This window comes from Macaca thibetana, chromosome 1 (genome assembly GCF_024542745.1).
Source record: "Macaca thibetana thibetana isolate TM-01 chromosome 1, ASM2454274v1, whole genome shotgun sequence".
NCBI classification, from domain to species: Eukaryota; Metazoa; Chordata; class Mammalia; order Primates; family Cercopithecidae; genus Macaca; species Macaca thibetana.
The window spans coordinates 165,485,869-165,506,266 of NC_065578.1; the positions used below are offsets into that span (position 1 = coordinate 165,485,869).

The 20,398-nt window shown below is 35.9% G+C and overlaps 1 protein-coding gene and 2 pseudogenes across 9 annotated transcripts in view; 2 read left to right on the top strand and 1 right to left on the bottom strand.

Annotated features, from left to right (window-relative positions):
• DENND1B (DENN domain containing 1B) overlaps positions 1–20,398 on the top strand; it is a 277,216-nt gene that overhangs the window by 22,415 nt on the left and 234,403 nt on the right. The gene's annotated exons all lie outside the window — the stretch shown is intronic.
• On the top strand, positions 1,769–7,889 carry LOC126939719 (protein FAM204A-like; annotated as a pseudogene).
• On the bottom strand, positions 17,730–19,547 carry LOC126951454 (60S ribosomal protein L24-like; annotated as a pseudogene).

The following is a 20,398-nucleotide window of genomic DNA, read 5'->3' on the forward strand; positions in this document are numbered from 1 at the left end:
TTAGAAAAGTTGGCCAGTATTTCATGTTGGCATTAATATTTCTTTGGTGCATTTTATATTTTTGTGTTTTGCACATTTGATAAAGGCTTTAATTTTATCTATAGCAACCAATTATTTATCACATAATTGATATTTTTCCAATTTAACATTTATCTTTTAATTTTGTTTTATATTCTTTATTCAGAAGTTTAAATTTTTTTGTAGTCAAGTTAGTCTTTGAACTTGGAACCAACCCAAATGCCCATCAGTGATAGACTGAATTAAGAAAATGTGGCACATATACACAATAGAATACTATGCAGCCATGAAAAAGGATAAGTTCATGTCCTTTGTAGGGACATGGATGAAGCTGGAAACCATCATTCTGAGCAAACTATCGCAAGGACAGAAAACCAAACACTGCATGTTCTCACTCGTAGGTAGGAACTGAACAATGGGAACACTTGGACACAGGGTGGGGAACATCACACACCAGGTCCCCCACAGGGAGGGGGGAGGGATAGCATTAGGAGTTATACCTAATGTAAATGACGAGTTAACGGGTGCAGCACATCAACATGGCACATGTATACATATGTAACAAACCTGCAGGTTGTGCACATGTACCCTAGAACTTAAAGTATAATAATAATAAAAAGAAAGAAAAAAATTAGTCTTTGAAAACAATTTCTATTTTTGGTGTTTTTGCCAAAGAGCTACTAAACTCAGGGAAAAATCAGAAGTTAGTGTTTTCAATATATTTCTGATAAAATTGCTTTATTACAATTACATCTTCAATGTATGTAGAAACTTAATTTAGTTGAATTATACGGATACCATTGTCTTAAATGTTTGATAGAATTCACCCATGAAGTTACCTAGGCCCAAAGGTTTCTTTGTGGGAAGGATTTTAATTATGAATTCAAATTCTGTAGCAGATAAATGATTAATCAGACTTTTGGATTCTCCTTGTGTCAGTTTTGGTAATTTTCAAGGAATTTGAAATTTAAACAAAATTCAGGAATTTTATTTAATTGTAAAAGGTATTGGCACAAGACCATTCATAATATTTATCTTTTTAATTTTTGTAAGATCTGCAGTGATAAGCCCCTTTTCTTCCAATATTAATAATTCACATATCACCTCTCTTTTTTTATTAGTCTTGTTTAGGAGTTTATCAATTTCATTGATATTTTCAGAGAGCCAATATAGTATTTTGTTGATGTCTCCATTTTCTGTTTTCATTGATTTCTGCTGTCGTCGCCACTGCCGCCTCCTTTTTCTTTCTTCTCCTCCTCCTCCTCCTCCTCCTTCTCCTTCTCCCCCCTTCCTCCCTCGTCCTCCTCCTCCTCCTCCTTCTTCTTCTCTCTCTCCTCTCCTCTCCTCTCCTGTTCTCTTCTCTTTTTTCTCTCTCTCTCTCTCTGTCTCGTTGGAGTGTAGTGGTGTGATCTTGGCTCACTGCAACCTCTGCCCCCCTGGGTTCAAGTGATTCTCCTGACTCAGCCTCTTGAGTAGCTGGGATTAGAGGCGCATGCTACCACATCTGGCGAATTTTTGTATTTTTAGTAGAGACAAGATTACACCATGTTGACTGGTCTCGAACTCCTGACATCAAGTGATCCACCGGCCTCGGCCTCCCAAAGTGCTGGGATTACAGGTGTGAGCCATCACGCCTGGCCAACATTTATTATTTTCTTCTACTTTTAATTTAATTTTTTTCTAGCTTCTTAATGTGGAAGATTAGAGTGTTAATTTTTAAACCTTTCTTTTTCTAATGTAATCATAAATGTGTAAATTGACTTTTAAGCAGTGTTTTAGCTGTGTCCTACAAATTTGGATATATTGTGTTTTCATTGTTATGTACTTGAAAATATTTTCTAGTTTCACTTGTCACTTTTTTCTTGATCCATGCGTTATTTAGAAATGGGGTGCTTAATTTCCAGACATTTGAGATTCTTTGTGATATATTTTTATTATTTATTTTTAATTTGATTTAGGTCAGAGAACATACTCTGTATGACTTCAATCCTTGGAAATGTGAGATTTGTTTTATGGCCCATGAGATAGTCTATCTTCATTAAAATTCAGTGTGCACTTATATAGAATGTATATTCTACGGTTGTTGGATGTATTGTTTAAATGCCGGTTAGATAAAGTTGATTGATAGTGTTTTTCAAACCTTTTATGTGTTTATTTTTTTGGATCTGTTTCTTTCACTTACTGGGGGAAGAGTGTTAAATTCTCCAACTATAATTGTGGATTTCTTGGTTTCCTCTTTTAGTGCTGTCAGGTTTTGCTTCATGTATTTTGAAGCCCTGTTGCAATAAGCATACACATTTACAACTATTATATCTTCTTTATGAACTAACCATTTTAACATATGAAATTTCTTTCTGTCTCTGTCTCTTTTTCTCTGACAGAGAGAAATTTCGTATGTTAAAAGGGTTAGTTCAAAAGGTTGTTTCTTTATTGTGGTTTTCAGAAATTTGCTTGTAATGCTTTTTGTCTTTTAAGTTTACTTTTATATGAATAGAACTGCTCTACTTTCCTCTTGATTAGTGTTTGCATGAAATTCTTTTTCCAGTCTTGTTTTCTAAATTGTCTATGTCTAAACTATGTCTATATCTATATCTATCTATCTATCTGACTACCTACCTACCAACCTACCAAACTACCTATCTCTATCTATCTATCTATCTATCTATCTATCTATCTATCTATCTATCTATCTATCTATCTATCTATCTATGCTTTTCTATCCAGTCTGACAATCATTGCCTTTAATTAGAATGTTTGACACATTTGTGTTAAGTGTAATTATTGATATGGTTAGGTTTAAATTCATTATCTTATTTGTTTTATAGTTGTACTTTTGGTTTTTGTTTCGATTGTTGTTTCCTTTTTGCTTCCTTCTCGTCTTCTTCTAGATTAATGTATTTTTCTTTTTTTAGTATTTTATGCTTTTCTCTTCTCTTGGCTTTGTTTTTAGTAGCTCTAAGGATTATATTTTATTTCATGATTATATGATCATATCTATTATGGTCATATCTACAGTGAATTAAAATTATACCACTGTGAGTATAAGAGCCTTCCCAGAGTTCACTTATATTTTACTCCTTTCCTTCCTTTGTGCTATTGCTGTCATACACTATTTTTTCTATATGAAAGAAAATCCTGGTCAAGCATGGTGGCTCACGCCTGTAGTCTCAGCAGTTTGGGAAGCTGAGGTGAGAGGATTGCTTGAGACCAGGAGTTCGAGACCAGCCTGGCCAAAATAGCGAGACCTCATCTCAACAAAACATAAAAAAATTAGCTGGGTGTGGTGGTGTGGACCTGTAATCCCAGCTACTCCAGAGGTTTAGGGGAAGGATTACTTGAGCCCAGGAGCTCCAGGCTGCAGTGGGCCGTGATGGTGCTACTGCATTCCAGCCTGGGCGACAGAGCAAGATCTTATCTCAAAAACAAAACAAAACAAACAAAAAACTTCACTATAAATTGAAACTGTTAAATAAGAGAATCCCCATAATAAATTATTTTTGTTTAGACAGTTCCTTTTTAAAAAAGTTAAGAAATGGAAAAAAAATCTTATGTACCTGCTATTTACCATTCCTTGCATTCTTCCTTTATGTAAATTTGAAGTATGATTTTCTTTCAGCCTGAAATATTAATTGTACATCAAGTCTGCTGGTGACACATTTTCTCAGGTTTTATCTGAAAATGTCTTTATTATATCTTAATTTTTGAAGGATAATTTACTTGGGAATAGATTTCTAGTTTTTTTCTTTCAGCATTTTTAATAATGTTCTGTTGTCTTCTGGCTTGCATAGTTTTTGATGATACCTAAGCAGACGTTTTAAATCATTATCTGTATGATATCTTTTTTTTTCCTTTGTCTGCTTTTAAGGTTTTCCCTTTTTATCGTGGTTTTCAGAAATTTGGTTGTTATGTGCTAGGTTTAGTTTTCTTTGTATGTATCCTGCCTGGGACTTTTTGAGCTTCTTGGGTCTATAAATTTTTATCTATATATGTACATACATATATTCAGAAAATTTTTGAACATTATTTTATTGAAACTGTTTTTCTGTTTATCCTCCTTTATTATTTTTCCCTTGGGGACACAGTTCATGTGTGTTAGACTGATATTGTTTCATGAGTCACAGGGACTCTTATTTTTCTCAATATTTTTTCTTTCTGTGCCTCAGTTTGTACAGTTTCAATTATTCTGTACTTAGGTTCTCTAATCTTTTATTCTGCAGTATCCAATCTGCTGTTAAGCCCATATAGTGAATGTTTTTGTCTCAAATAATGTATTTTTTCAGTTCTAGATGTTGAATCTTTTTAATAGATTCTATTTTTCTACTGAGGATCTCTATCTGTTAATTCATTCTATCTTTTCCTTTAAATACTTAGATGTAGTTTTAATAGCTTGTTTTAATTTCTCGTTTTGCTGTAACAAATTACTGCAAACATAGTGGCTTAAAATAATATAAATTTATTATCTTACAGTTTTAGAAAGGAGAAGACTGAAATGGTACTCACTGAGCAAAAGCCAAGATGTCAGCAGGGCTGTGTTTCTTTCTGGAAGCTCTAGGAGAGTGTTTTCTTTCCTTTTTCAGCTTCTAAGGGGCTGCCTTCCTTCCTTGGCTCTTGGCCTCTTTCTGTCTTCAAAGCCCACAATAGCCGATGAGTCTTTTTCCTAGTTTATCACTGTGATGCTGATACTTCTGCTTTGTCTTCAACATTTAAGGATCTTTGTGATTGTACCACTTGGATAATCTAGGATATGCTTCCTATTTTAAGGTCAGCTGATTGGCAACCTTAACTGCATCTGCAATCTTAATTCTCCTACATTATGTAATACAGTCACAGGTTCTAGGCATCAGGATATAGATATCTTTGAGGGGTCACTGTTCTGCCTACTGTGTAACTCTTTTTAAAAATTCTTGTTTGATAATTCTAATATCTGTTTTGTTTTCGATTTGTTTCTGTTTACTTTTCATGCCCCCATTCCCACCCCACCCCACCCCACCCCTACTTCCCTGATATTTTATTGGTTCCTTGCATGTCTGATAATTTTTTGTTATATGCTAAATATTTTGGATATCATATTATTGACAGTTTGAAATTTATCTTTTTTAAACTAAGTATCGCATTTTGTTTCAGTGGGCAGTCAAATTTTTGATGGACCAATTAGATCTTTCAAGGTTTGTTTTTAATCTTTGGGTGGGTCTAGAGTATTTTACCTCTAAGGCTAATGTAGTCTTACTCCTAAGGTGTGTGTCAACAACTGTGTAGAGTTGGAAATTTTATTCTATTTATGTGCTAACTGGTTAGCTTCTTATGGTTTCATTGATGCTATCAGAAGACATGAGTTTCCACGATCAGAGATAGAGGACTTTATTATTCATGGCACAGGTGACATGAGCATTGATAATTTGTGTCAGTTTTCCTTGCCCCTGAATCACAGGAGTGGGGTGTGAATGCACCCAGGTGGTTGCCTGCAAATGCAGTTGGATGTGTTATAGAAGAGGATCCTGAGTGTAGGAAACCCAAGTAGCATATAGTGTGCAGTAAGCATGCCTGCTTTTTGCTGTTGGCGGCAGATACTTTAGGCAAATCTTGTTTTATTACACTTTGCTTTGTTGTGCTTTGTAGGTATTGCATTTTTAAAAAAACTGACGGTTTGTAGCAGTCCTGCCTTGAGCAAGTCTACTGGTGCCTTTTTTTTTTTTTTTTAACAGCATGTGCTCACTTTGTGTCTCTGTGTCTTATTTTGGTAACTCTCCCAATATTTAAAACATTTTTGGACGGGGTCTTAAGATGGCTGCCAGGTGACTGCTTTCTGACAGAAGAAAAGATGTGGAGTGGGCTGCTACCTCCTGGCCTAAATGAAAGTGATGTTGAGTGAAACTCTGAAGATGAAGGTACATTGGAGGACTCTGGACTTAACTTACAAGAAGATAAAGAGGATGGGAGTATCAGAAAAACAGAAATCATAGATTCTCGATAGATGAACCCAAAACTGAAACAGAGTCGAATGTAATGTCTATGAAGAGAGTCCTTTTGGAATTCCCCTAGACATGTAGAATAAATTTCAAGAATTACATAAAAAACATTCTGAGCAGAAAAACGCAACCTCAAGTTTCAGAGGGAAAAAAAGAAAACGCTCCAGAAAAGATAAACTGAGGAGTGAAAAAGAATCTCACAGTGAACAGTCCTCAAATGAAACCCAGTGGAAGGAGCTTACTCAGTATTTTGGAGTCAGTGATAGATTTGACCCCCATGTTAAAGGGAAAAAAGTTGAGAAATCAGGCCCTGAAGAAAGGATAGACCAGTCTTTGGAGGAGTGGAATATTGAGAAGACTGAGGAACTCAGAAACCAGCTAGCTCCTTGAGAGCTTGGTGTAAAAATTGCCAAAGCAGTTGCCTGCCACAACTTTGTAAAAGCCAAAAAGGAAGTTGAAAATTCACAGGCTGCCCGAAAAAAGAAGAAACTTGCATGGAAGTTAGAAGCAAAGAAGAGATGGGAAACCAAAAGCGACATGGGATATGTGTAACTTGCCAGAGTGCTTCAAGACATTTGTAGACTCAAATGCTCAATTTACTGAGAACGTTTTCCTGCCTACGTTAAATATGTCAGAAAATTGATAGCACTAGAACAAGAAATAAGCATAAAATTTGGGAGTTTGATTATCAGCTCTTTTCAATCTTTCTCTAAGGACTTTGTCCTATTGAAGTGAATAAAGTGAAACATTCTCATATTTGTATAAGGGGAAATGTAAGAAAAAATATAGAAAAATAGGATGAATTTTGTTTATTTATTTGTATAGACCCACGGTGTAAAATTAGTTTGGCTGTGTTTCATTCTTTTGGTTTAGCATAGCCAGTGGGCTTCTCATACTTTCTTTCTTTTTTTTTTTTTTTCTTGTTTCCTTTTTTCTTTTCTTTCTGTCTTTTTTTTTTCTTGTTTCCTTTTTTCTTTTCTTTCTGTCTTTTTTTTTTTTTTTAATTGAGACAGAGTCTCTGTCACCCAGGCTAGAGTGCAGTAGCATGATCTTGGCTCACTGCAACCATTGCCTTCTGGGTTCAAGTGATTCTCATGCCTCACCCTCCCAAGTAGCTGGGATTACAGGCAAGTGCCACCACACCCAGCTAATTTCTTTTTGTATTTTTGGTAGAGACGGGTTTTGCTGTGTTGGTTAGGTTGGTCTTGAACTCCTGTCCTCATATGATCCATCTGCCTTGGCCTCTCAAAGTTCTGGCATTACAGGCATGAGTAACCATGCCGACCTTGTACTTTCTTATGTTCCCAGTGTAACTACATGTTTACTGGAACTGTGTTTTTAAGATTGACAGTTGTTTATAATGGATTAGTCGTAAGTGCCAAAAAGTTTCAATTGACATTGTCTTTACAAATAACTTGACCTTAATGTTATGAAAGGAGTTACTGATTTTTTATTGGAGACAGTAGACTTGATATTTTAGAATTGCATAGTAAAAGCAATTTACTAATTTTTTTGTACTTTCAGATAAACTATTACAATAAAGAAAGGGGCAGAATGTAGTATTTGGAAGATGATTTAAATTCAGCAATGCCTACAAATGGCTTCCAAAGTATCTTTCTCAGCCATGTCATTCTTTAAATTATGAGATGGTTCTTAGAAGTGAAAATGGTGTAATTGTATTAAGCAGACAGTTATAACTCAAGATAGTATAACTTTGAACCTTCTAAAAATTTTCGTTATTATTATATATTATGTATACATAAAAAAAGGTGATCTGTTATCAGTGATCTTTGGTGTTATTGTTGTAATTGTTTTGCAGTACCATGAACCATGCCCATATAAGATGGCAAACTTAATTGATAAATGTATGTGTTCTAACAAGAGAGATGGGGCACCACAGACCAGCTGTTGCCCCATCTCTCTTCCTCTCCTGGGGCTCACTATTCCCTGAGACACAACAACGTTGAAATTAGGCCAATTAATAACCCCACAATGGCCTCTAAGTGTCCAAGTGAAAGGAAGACTCACATGTATTTCACTTGAAATATAATGCTGGAAATGATAAAGCTTAGTGAGGAGGGCATTTAAAAAGCTGAGATAGGCTGAAAGCCAGGCCTTTTGCACCCAACTAACTGTTTGTGACAGGTTGTGAATGCAAAGGGAAAGTTATTGAAGGAAATGAAAAGTGCTACTCCAGTGCACACACAAATGATAGGGAAGCAAAGCACCCTTATTGCTGAGGTGGAGAAAGTTTTAGTGGTCTGGATAGAAGATCAAACCATCCACAACATTGCTTTAACTCACAGCCTAATCCAGAGCAAGGTCTTACCTCTCTTCAATTCTGGGAAGGCTGAGAGAGATGTGGAAGCTGCAGAAGAAAAATTTGAAGCTAGCAGAGGTTGGTTCATGAGATAAGGAAAGAAGCCATCTCTATAACATGAAAGTGTGTATGGTGAAGCAGCAAGTGCTGATGTAGGAGCTGCAGCAAGTTATCCAGGAGATCTAGCTGAGATCATTGATGAAGGTGGCTACATTAAACAACTGATTTTCAGTGTAGATGAAACAGCCTTATATTAAAAGAAGATGCCATGTAAGGCTTTCCGAGCTAGAAAGGTGAAGTCAGTTCTTGCCTTCTGAGTTTCAAAATACAGGCTGACTCTTGTTATGGGCTAATGTAGCTAGTGATTTGAAGTTGAAGCCAGTGCTCATTTATCAATTCAAAAATCCTAGGGCCCTTACAAATTATGCTAAATCTACTCTGTCTGTGCTCTCTAAATGGAATAACAAAGCCTGGATGACAGCATATGTGTTTATAGCATGGCTTATTGAATATTCTAGAGCCATTGTTGAGACCTACTGCTTAGAAAAAAAGATTTCCTTTAGAGTATTGTTGCTCATTGACAATGTACCTGTTCACCCAAAAGCTCTGATGGAGATATACAAGAAGACAAAAGTTTTAATGCTTGCTGACACAACATCCATTCTGCAGCCCATGGATCAAAGAGTAATTTTGACTTGCAAGTTTTATATCATTAAGTCTAAATGTAAGAAATACATTCTGGAAGGCTATAGATGCCCTAGAGACTGATTCCTCTGATGGATCTTGGCAGAGTACATTGAAAAATCTCTTTGGTGAATGGAAAGGATTCATCATTCTAGATGTGTGTAGGAATATTTCATGATTCATGGGAGGAGGTGAAAATATCAACATTAACAGAAGTTTGGAACAAATCGATTCCAACTTTCATGAATGACTTTGGAGGGGTTTAAGACTTCAGTGGAATAAGTAACGCAGATGTGGTGGGTATGTGTGAAGCTACCAACCTCTGCTAGCTTCAAATTTTTCTTCTGCAGCTTCCACATCTCTCTCAGCCTTCCCAGAATTGAAGAGAGGTAAGACCTTGCTCTGGATTAGGCTGTGAGTTAAAGCAATGTTGTGGATGGTTTGATCTTCCATCCAGACCACTAAAACTTTCTCCACCTCAGCAGGAGAGCTAGAATTAGAAGTAAATCCTGAATATGTGACCGAATTGCTGCTGTCTTATGATAAAACTTTAATGTATGAGGAGTTGCTTCTTATGGATGAGCAAAGAATGTGGTTTCTTAAGATGGACTCTACTGGTGAAGATGCTCTGAACATTGTTGAGATGACAAACAAGGGTTTAGAATATTACATAAGCTTATATGATAAAGCAGGGAAGGGTTTGAGAGGATTGACTCCGATATTTTTTTCTGTGATGGGGTCTTGCTATGTTGCCCAGGCTGGCTTTGAACACCTGGGCTCAAGCAGTCCTACTGCCTCAGCCTCCCTAGTAGCTAGGACTTCAGGCCTGCACTACCGTAACCAGCTGAGATTGACTCTAGTTTTGAAAGATGTTCTACTGTGGATAAAATGCTATCAAACCACATCTTATGGTACAAAGAAATCTTTTGTGAAAGGAAGAATCAATTGATGTGGCAAAGTTAATTGTTGCCTTATTTTAAGAAATTCCACAGCCACCCTAGCCTTCAGCAGCCACCATGCTGATCAGTTAGCACCCATCAAAATTGAGGCAGACCCTCCACCAACAAAAAGATTACGACTTGCTGAAGGTTCAGAAGATTGTTAGCATTTTTAAAAGCAATAACGTAATTTTAAAGTAGGGTTTGTACATTCTTAAAGACATAATGCTATTGCACACTTAATAGACTGCAGTATAGTATGAACATAACTTTTATATGCACTAGGAAATCACAAAATTTGTGTGACTTGCTTTATTGTGATACTCATTTTATTGAGGTGATCTGGAACTGAACCTGCAATATCTTCAAGGTATATCTGTGTTTCTGTCTTCCAAGGCTATAAGGTAATGTGCTCTCTGCTTGGGATGGAGACTATTTTCTAAGGGTGTTTGCTTTAATCTTGTTAATATCATGTTAATAATTTAAAACTTTGTTAATAATTACTTCCCCTATTAAGCAGTCATCCTGGAAAAGATAGTCTGGAATAAAACCTAGTCATCTATCTCTGCTGTAAAGAAGTGAAGAGAAGTGAGAGACCCCTGGAATTGTCTCCTAACAGTGTGACCTTTCTGAGCCATCTCAGTTGAATTCCTCACATGTTCATGGTTTTACCTGCTTGTTCTGTCTCTTGGTACTATGTGATCACCAGAGTCTTCATTCAGCTATTCACTGCCAGGCATCGTCAGGAGTGTCACCCTGTACCTGTGCAACCTAGTGTTTGGCCAAAGACTTAATATGACCCTTATATGGATTTCTGATGCTCCTTGTATTTGATATTTTCTTCCACAAAGTTTGCTTCACCTCCAAACTTTTTTCTCTTTTTCCGCTGCTCAGCAAGACTGTAGTTCTTTGTGGGCTGCAGTTCTGAAAGTGCCTTCAGACAGAAAGTCAGAGAGATTGTAGTGCTCATTTTGTGTAATTTATTTTTCCCAGAGACCACAGTCTTACTTTTCCTATTGCTCAACTTTTAAAAATATTTATTTCAAATATTTTTTTTTTTTTTTTTTTTTTTTTTGAGACGGAGTCTCGCTCTGTCACCCGGGCTGGAGTGCAGTGGCCGGATCTCAGCTCACTGCAAGCTCCGCCTCCCGGGTTCAGGCCATTCTCCTGCCTCAGCCTCCCGAGTAGCTGGGACTACAGGTGCCCGCCACCTCGCCCGGCTAAGTTTTTGTATTTTTAGTAGAGACGGGGTTTCACTGTGTTAGCCAGGATGGTCTGATCTCCTGACCTTGTGATCCGCCCGTCTTGGCCTCCCAAAGTGCTGGGATTATAGGCTTGAGCCACCGCGCCCGGCCTATTTCAAATATTTTATACAGTTTTACTTTATTTTACATTGTTTATGGTGGGCCAGCTGGTTTGTGCCTGTTACTGCCCCATGACTAAAAGTGAAGTCTATCACTTTAATTTGCATTATTTATGAATATATAGTATTATGCCAGCTAGACTGCAAGATTGCTAATGTCAGAGATGTTATCTTTTCTTCTTTTTAAGATTCTTTAGAGTGTCATGTAAGTAGGTACTCAGTAAATGCGTTTTGTTCCACAAAACACACAGTAGAAATATGAAACTGAAGTATAAAAATTCTGTCCCTTGATATTATTGTTATGGTAATGATGAGAATTAGGATGTTATATGACAGATTAGTTTGTGGTTATTTACCTCCAGGTAAATATATGCCTACAGTTGATAACATAAAACTTTTTATGAACTGAGTTTTTGAAAGAAAAATATTACTAGAGAAATTGGATTGCTATATTAGATGGTATCAACTAAGACTTGAAATAGTGCCATTGTATTATATTTAATATTTCTCCTTGTAATGTAAATTTGTGTACTATTTTACAGATTGAAAGGGATTTTATGTATATTATTTTAAATTAATTTTGATTTTCTCAACAACTTTCTATGTTAGGTTCAATAGCTATCCTCTATCCTCATTTTATTGAGCAAATTAAAGCTCAGTGAAGTTCTTTCATACTTAAGGTTCCAAAGTTATAAAGTGGAAGAGCTGAGACTGCAAATTGAATCTCTAAATGAAGTTTAATGTTCTTTCTGCCTTTCTGCATACCATAGGTGTGGGTTGCCACCTTTATTTTAGTTTTTTTTTTTTTCTTTTTGGGTGTATGTAGTTTATGCCCATTGTATTCATTCTGTGTATAGGATTATGAAGCTGAAATTTTAAATTCTTTACCTGGTGAAATTGTATAGATACCAATGTTGTAAGTTTTCTGCCTATTAAATATTTGAAACTACTTTTAAAAGTTTTTTTAAATAGGAAATCTTTAGTAATGGCATAAAAGGTATGTTTTTGTGTTACTTTATAATTACTTTAAATTGTCAATTTGATAATTAGGTTCAAACGATTGTGCAGAAATGTGTTAAAGATTGTGTATTGACATTCTCACCATTAGGCTTGTTCTGCTTTGAAGATTAATATTCTAACATTAGAATTTTAAAAGTATATTAATAGTTTAAAACTGCTTTAGTAATTACTCTATAAACATGCATAAATAAGGATGGCATCATTGTAATCACTTTAAGCCCTTATTTGAGTAATATATCCTTGGTTGGCTTGAGTTGGAAGTGATGATCTTTGGAATATGCACATGAATTAATTGGTTACTCTGTCTTGGGGTATGTCAGAAGCACTACTACTTCAGTGAGAGGACTTTTGCAGGAGATGTTATTTTTTAACAGCCAGTGGTGTTTTATCTTGATTTGAAGGAAGCAAGCTTTATCAACACAGAGGATAATGATTTACTTGTCTTATCCTTTCTCTTTGTAGCCTAGAGAAATTCCAGAAAATAGAGTCTTTTTTTTTCTTTTTGTTAGGAAGAAAATGTAGTCTTCATATGAAAAGCTTTGTATGCTTTTCTTATCAAAATACAGAAAGATTTTTATCTTTTGATCCACTAAATTTACTTATCAACATAGGTATTAGCTTCGCTTTTCACTCCTTCCCTCAAAATTGTAGGACAGAAATTTGGAAGTCAGGAAAGCAAGTGAATGTGACAAATGCTTATTTATCTTGTAAAAGTGCTTTATAAGTATAGTCTTTTCTTCAGCTTGTACTTCATACCATTGATAAACTGGACTTTAAGAGAACTTATTAATGAAGGTGGCAATTTAGTTCTGCCTGAACCAATAACTAGTTATATGATCTTGCATAAATCATTTTCCCTTTCTTGAATCAGGTTCCTTCAGGTAAACAAAAGCTATAGACTATCTGAAAGCCCTTGTAATTTAAACATTCTGTCATTTTAACTGTATTATTGTTTAGTTCTTCAACTATATTATCAACTCACTGAAGCAAGGATTTCATCTTCCTTTTGATAGTTCTCAAAATATATTGCACAGCATATTTGATATAAAAATAGAAATTTGTCTACAACCTCAATTCTCAAACCTTGACTTTCTGAGACTCAGTCTTCCCCATATAGGGATCTCCTGCTCATAATTCCTTTTTTACTCATCCTTCTGCCTTTGCAAATTATTCAAATAAAAGACTTGCCAGGGACCCACAAGGCTCCATATAACTGGCTCAAATCTCCCTTGTTTACATTTCTAACCTCATCCTTTCCCATTTTTCTCCCTTGCTCTCTTAACTGCAGCCACACTGGCTTCTTGCTATCCCTGGAACAACATCAAGCATGCTCCTTCAAGGGTTTGCATTTTTTGTTTACTTCTAATACACTTTTCCAAGATATCTGCACAAGTAATTTCTTTACCTTTTTCAAGTTTCTGCTCATTGTCAATGAGTCTCACTTTAACCAACTTAACAGAATTAAAATTGCACACTCCTTCCTTTTGTGCTCATTGTTAGGTTGTATGCCTGCCCAGCCCCAAATCAAACACAAGTTCAGGGCTGTAGTGATTGTCTTTGCTGATGCAAAATCATATTTGATGGTGCAAAATTTTCACAGGGTAACTGAAAGGAACTATTAAGAATATCTTAGCACATTACATATTCTAATTTAGAGGTAAAGATCTGATTTCTTAGAAATTGGTGGAAGCATTTTAAGACTCAATTATGTTTTATTAAGATGAAATCATTTGCTTATTTTCCATCTGTATATCTTCTTTGATGAAATGTCTGTTCAGCTCTTTCTCTTATATTTTCTTTATTGGGTTGGTTTCTTATTACTGAGTTTTGAAAGATTTTAATATATCCAGGATACAATGACTGTTGGATTTGCATTTTTTTCTGCCATCTGTATCTCGTCTTTTCATGCTTTTAACTAACATTGTCTTTCACAGAGAATAGTCCTTACTTTTGATCAGTTTATCAGTTTTGTTTTTATTTCCGTTTAGAGTTCCTTTTGATTCTTCTTTGACCATTAGGTTATTTTGAAGTATGTTAATTAAGTTACAAATATTTGGGGATTTTCCTGTGATGTTTCTGGTATATTTTGATAATATAATTCCAGAGAATATCATGGTATGACTTGAATCCTTTTAAGTCAATTAGGACTTGCTTTGTGGTGCAGTATATGGTTTCTTCTCTTAAATGTCCCATATGCCCTTAAGGATTTGTTTGAGATTACAGTTAAGTTATTTGGAAACAGTTTGAACATTTGAGGCTTGCTTTTAAGCTTTGGTAGGTGAAACCAGAGTCATCTTCAGTCCAGTGCTGATTTTGTCCCACTGCTAAGGTATTACCCCTCTGAGTACTGTACAGGATACTCTGTTGATCATGAGGGTTTCCCACTCTGGGTGGTGTGAATGTCAGCTGATTCTGGGATTTCCCCCCATTTCTTTTGGATGATTCTTTCCTCAGTGTCTGGTAGTTTCCTCATATGTGTGCACTGATCATCAGCACTAAAGTCTTGGGTGGGTTGGTGGTGAACCTTCTGCAGCTCTCCAGAGCTATATTCCTGTGCAGCTTCTTCTCCTGTTCTCTTTGTGGAGTCTAGATGCTTTGGCCTTCCAACCTCATCTCAGAGAGACCACTGGACTCTGCCTGGGTTTCTCCCACCTTGTGCCACATCCTGGAAACTCCAGATAGTAAGACCAATTGTCAGGTTTACCTGGTTTGTTTTATCTCTGTCAGGGATCACTTTCTTGCATTTACTAATGTCTGAAATTTGTTTAATGTATTTTTTTAGATTTTTAGTTGGTTAAGAGGGAGACAGCAACTACAGTTTGTACTTTCTGTTGGCTGGAGGCAGATGTCCTGTTTATGGATGTAAAAGTGTTGCTTTAACATTCTGTATCCATGGTTAAAAGAAAAGCTATGGTGACTAAGTACATGGGTAAATAATTTTTGAGAATATAGTTACCATGGAAGTTCTGAGGATCTTCTGTAATCTTTCTGCCAAAAAGTGATTCTGCATCAGCATCTTCCATGTTATGTTTCACAGTTCATAACCCAAGTCTTCTATGAGAAAGAAACTGGCCCAGGTTAGGTCATATGTTTGACTTATCAACTCTGGCCTGAGGTCACATTCACCAATTATGGCTGCAACTACTGAAAACCCACCCTGGATATAGGATGTAGCTCCTAGAAAAGAGGGAATTGTTGTAACCTGACTGTCATTCTCTATGTGGATTTAATGTTAATATTTTTTGGCTTCGAAAGGAAAATACTTCTGTGTCTAAATGAGAAAAATAGCACCTTAAATTCAAACTTCAGCATTGTTTCAAAATAATTTGTCATGAAAGCTTCTTTTCCAATTATAATATTAGATACTCCCCTTTGTCCTGTTATACAACAGAAGGTTCTCATGCATGCTAATTGATACTGGATCAGTGACAGCAAGGAGAAGAAATGTAATAAACAGGTGTCAGAGAAATCTGTGTAAATACAGTTGAAGGAGAAAGTAAATAGGGACATTAAATTGTCGGAAATTAGAAGGTAATCAAAATCTGCTGGAAGAAAATGAGCTAGGTTATCTGCTTTCGAGGTAAGATATCTATGTTACCCTTTCCTTTCTAATGCAATTTCAGCAGAATCTGGAAATTTTGTCTTAGAACTAAGTAATGCTTTATTTCCTCAAGGTGATTGGAAAACACGGTTCTACCGGACTAAAGGCAGATGTGTAACTCAACAGGAAGGCATTGCTTTACTTGTTTTACTCTTTTGAAGCAGAATTCTAAGTATTTATTTTTAAATTCGCCAAGTTTTGCATAATTAGAATCTTGAGGCTTCCCTACCTGTAGTAAATTAGATCCTGGATACCTATGTGAATATTTTTCTTGTCTAGCTAAGAAAAGGCCTAAAAATGAATAAGGATCATTGCTGCATTCTCACTGTAATGAGTAAGTAGGAGAACTTCCTATAACACTTGGTAGATAGAGGTAAACAAGTCTAATAGAGTGCAAAAATCTTGTTTTCAGGGGCCTGCGGAGTTTTGTCATACCTCCAAGATGGAATGTTTAATGTTGCTAGATGGATGTCCACAAGTGTTTAGAAAGAACTGCTATTCAGTATTTGTCAGTATGTGTTTTAGAACTATAGATGATTTATTGAGAAGTCAGGTTCCTGGGACATACTTTGATTATTTTAAGGATGGAGGTGGGAGTATAATCTACATTTTGGAAAAAGTTTCCCGGGTGATTGTTACGCATCTGAAAGTTTGAAGCCATTGTTTAAAGGAATAGGGCTATGGTGGTGCTTAGATACAGCCACTTTGACATGGGGCAGATGACTTTCCCACTACTCTGTTGGAGATGTTGCTGTCAGGATTATTGGTATGCTGCCTTATAGCTGATTGTAGGAAAGGAGCAGTGTCTCTGATATGCCCTTTGTGTGCAATTGGAATAACTGTGATAGAGTTAGGAATGGATGAAGGCTTATCAAAAGATGAAGGATGATTTAGACTCAGAATAGGCCTTTTTATGTGCAATTAGACAGTCTTCAGTGATTTTCAAGAGACATAGCAACAGACTTTTGATGTCTTGCATAAATGCTAGTATTGAGAAATCTCATTTATGAAGTAGTCTCAAAGAGACATTCAAAAGAGTAGATGTTTGGGTGTGTACTCAGCAGTCACAAATAAAGAGGAAGCTGTTTTCAGAATGAGCAGTACAACAAAAATATGGATAACAGTCTAAGAGAAAGGCAAGCAAAACCAGTAGAGCCTTGGAGCTAAGGAATAGCCATTCCAGTACAACAGGAATGCAGTATGGGCATTTGTAAAGAAAGGTTACAGTAACACATTTATCACAGATTATTTCAGGGATGATTTTTATGACATACAAAGAATTATTATTTTATTTTAAAACATGAGAGACTGCGCATGGTGGCTCACACCTCTAATCCTAGTGCTTTGTGAGGCCAAGGTGTGAGGATTGCTTCAGGCCAGGAGTTCAAGACCAGTTTGGACAACACAGTGAGACCCGGTCTGTACAAATTGTTATTTTCTTTAATTAGCTGGGTGTGGTGGCACATGCCTGTAGTCTTAGCTATTTGGGAGGCTGAGGCAGCCTCAACTGAGGCTGCAGTGTGCTATGATTGTGCCCATGCCTCTGTATTCCAACCTGGGCAAGAGAGCAAGATCCTGTCTCGATTGATAGACAGACAGACAGATAGAAGAAAGAAATAATTGGGCAAACCGTTTAATCTTAAGTCTCAAAATGAGTAGATCTTATGTTCTCTCTGACTCAAAATTTTTGCTATTCAAATTCAATAAAAGTTGCAATCTGCAGCTTAAAATTGAGCTTGAAATCAAAAGAGTGGGTTGTTTGCAGTATTCCAGCCCATATTTTCTTTTTTTAAAAAAAGTCCAATATTTATTTAAAAATCTAATCTGCCAGCTTAGCGTTTTCCACCAACTTGGGATCTGAAACTTTCACAGTCTTCACAATCATTTGCTTAGGTGCTGCCTTTGTAGGTACCTTAGCAGCAGCCATTGCAGTCTTTTTAGGTACTTGCTTAGCTTTTTTTTGCTTCCTTAGCAGCCCTGATACCTTGTTCTCATTGAGCCTTTCTAACTTCAGGTTCTGATTCCTCTTGGCCATTATATCAGCAAGAGATGCACCAGTAATGGCCCCCTGCAATTTGACTGCTTGGCGGGTCCTTTCCTTTTGAATTTCTTCCAACTGTCCCTTTTTGTGCTTCCTTCTGTAGAGGACAGTACAGTTTATCTGCCGAGGATTCCCCTTGGAAAAGAACGCTGATTCGCATTTTGCATTAAGAAACTGGAAAACCTTCCTCTTGGTCCTGGCATAGCGCCTCCCGTGTCCGGGGTAGACCTTGTACTGGCTGAAACCTCATAGCTCGACCTTCGTGGCGGCGGCTCCACGGGAGGAGAAAAGATGGCCCCAACCTGTATTTTTGAATAATACCCTTTAAAATTCATAAAAGTCTAAGAACGCTTTGTAAATGGAATGTTTCATAGTTCACACTAAAGTGAACATAAACTGTTAAGCAAAACTTTAGATCACTTCTTCTAACAAAGGAAATGTACCCAAGAATCCATGAGAAGTAGCTTCAGAGTAATTTTTTTTTTAAACGGTGAATGCTCCGAGGTCTTGTGCTTTTAAATTTTATTTAGTTTGATTGCCAAAAGCCACGGTGGAACCGCGTAGTATTCTGAGGAAATAACCACTTGAAGCAGAGGTATTTTGCGGAACATAGAGTGGAATAAAGCCATTCTGCCTCCAATGTTTGGGTGGATGTATTTGGTACTGTAATCATTTTACTGATTGCATAATTCATTGATATAAAAGATACTAAATGGTAGCCATGTTGGACCCATTCAATATTGGTTTTTGTGCCATTCTGTTAACTTTTGTATTATTCACATATAATATAGATTTAACCAAATCTATTTTCTTATAATTGTGTGTGATTGTTTTATGAAATGTCCTTTTAAATTTTGTTAAATTTTTGTCCGTTTTTTCCACAGAAGGAGGAATGAAGTATTTAACATTTTCTGCCAGTTCTCACTTATTCAGTGTGTTCCAGAGTCTTCAATTTAAATATTGTTGTTTGCTGGGCTTAGATTTTCATGTGTCTATTAAAAGAGTAGGAACATACTCCTCCATGCCATACATCTGCTATGTATAGCATTGATTTTTTTCCCCCTTAAGAATAAATGTATTACTTTTGTTAAGTTTATTGTAGGTTAAAAAAAAGCATATTTATGTTTCTCCTAAAATTTGGGAAATCAATTTATATTACTGTGTAGAGTATGTAACAAATGATGTATTCTTTAATTCTGAATCTTGTATACAGTAGTTACACCCTTGTCTTTCATTAATTGATGTCCATTTGTAGGTTTTTGAATTATTCTTATTATTCTGCAAAGTTTATTTTTTAAATTACTAATGTAATGTATTGCAGTCAATTTTGAAAGAAGGGAAAAGACTTTTCTGTTTATAGCAATAACACAAAACATCAATTTTTGTGCATTCCTTTTTAGATTTCAATATGAGCTTATTAAATGTGGTTGCAATCATATATAGTTTTCACTTAATAATTTTCAGTATTGGTTGTTGCTATTGGTTTATATTACAAAATGATATTTCATAAACTGCAACCAGTCCCAAAAGCCCCTCATAAATATTCATGAACTCACCCATAACAGTATACTTGAGAGAATCATCTTTTACTGCCATCGTACGACCGAATTTAAATTTATCTAATGTGTTTAACTTTTTACAGGTTAAAAAATTTACAAATAGTTTTTGTAAGAATGGTTTGGTTTATATACTCTATTTTCATTTCTAAGTTTTAATCAATTATCTACTTTTTAGTTTACTGTTTCTCTTTTGTTCAATATTTTAAAACTTATTCAGGAATATGAAAAGATATGACACTTTTATTTTGGCTTTTGCATTTTGATTGAGTCCTTCAGTGACAAATACAGTAGTGGAATTTCTAATGATAAATATTTAATGTAAACACTGCAAATAAAATATAAGTTTTTTGAATGTATCTTTTAGTTGCACAGATTTTTAAATGCAAGAGATTAGAATGTCATAAATAAGCCTGCGCATTATTTTAAGAGCACGTATAGAGGAAGGGGTTGTATGTTGGTAAAATACATTTACTGACCCATGTGTGAATTGGTGACCAGGATTGTTAAAGCATTGAGTTCTGAAAGTTTTTCTCTTATCTTTATGTTCAACAATAGAAAGTTTTACCGTATGGTCAAATAACATCTTCATCAGGTTCTCAACAGGATACCTTAGTTAATTTTCAGCTGAGTGCTTGACAGGATTTTCTCTTTGGCTAGCTGGTTGGATGAGAGTCTAGACACTGAGAGGCCAGGCTTTCGTGGGGCCTCACAATATCATTATTGTGCATGTTGAGTAGGAGCAGCTTCCTCTGATGTAGGGGCTCCATGCACAAACAACGAAGACAAAGACAGAGCTTTTGTTCTCGAAGAGAAGAGCTAATCCGACTGCTACACACTGTGAAAAACCTTTTATGAGAGAGGAAAAAAACTTTCCTGGAAGGTGAAGGG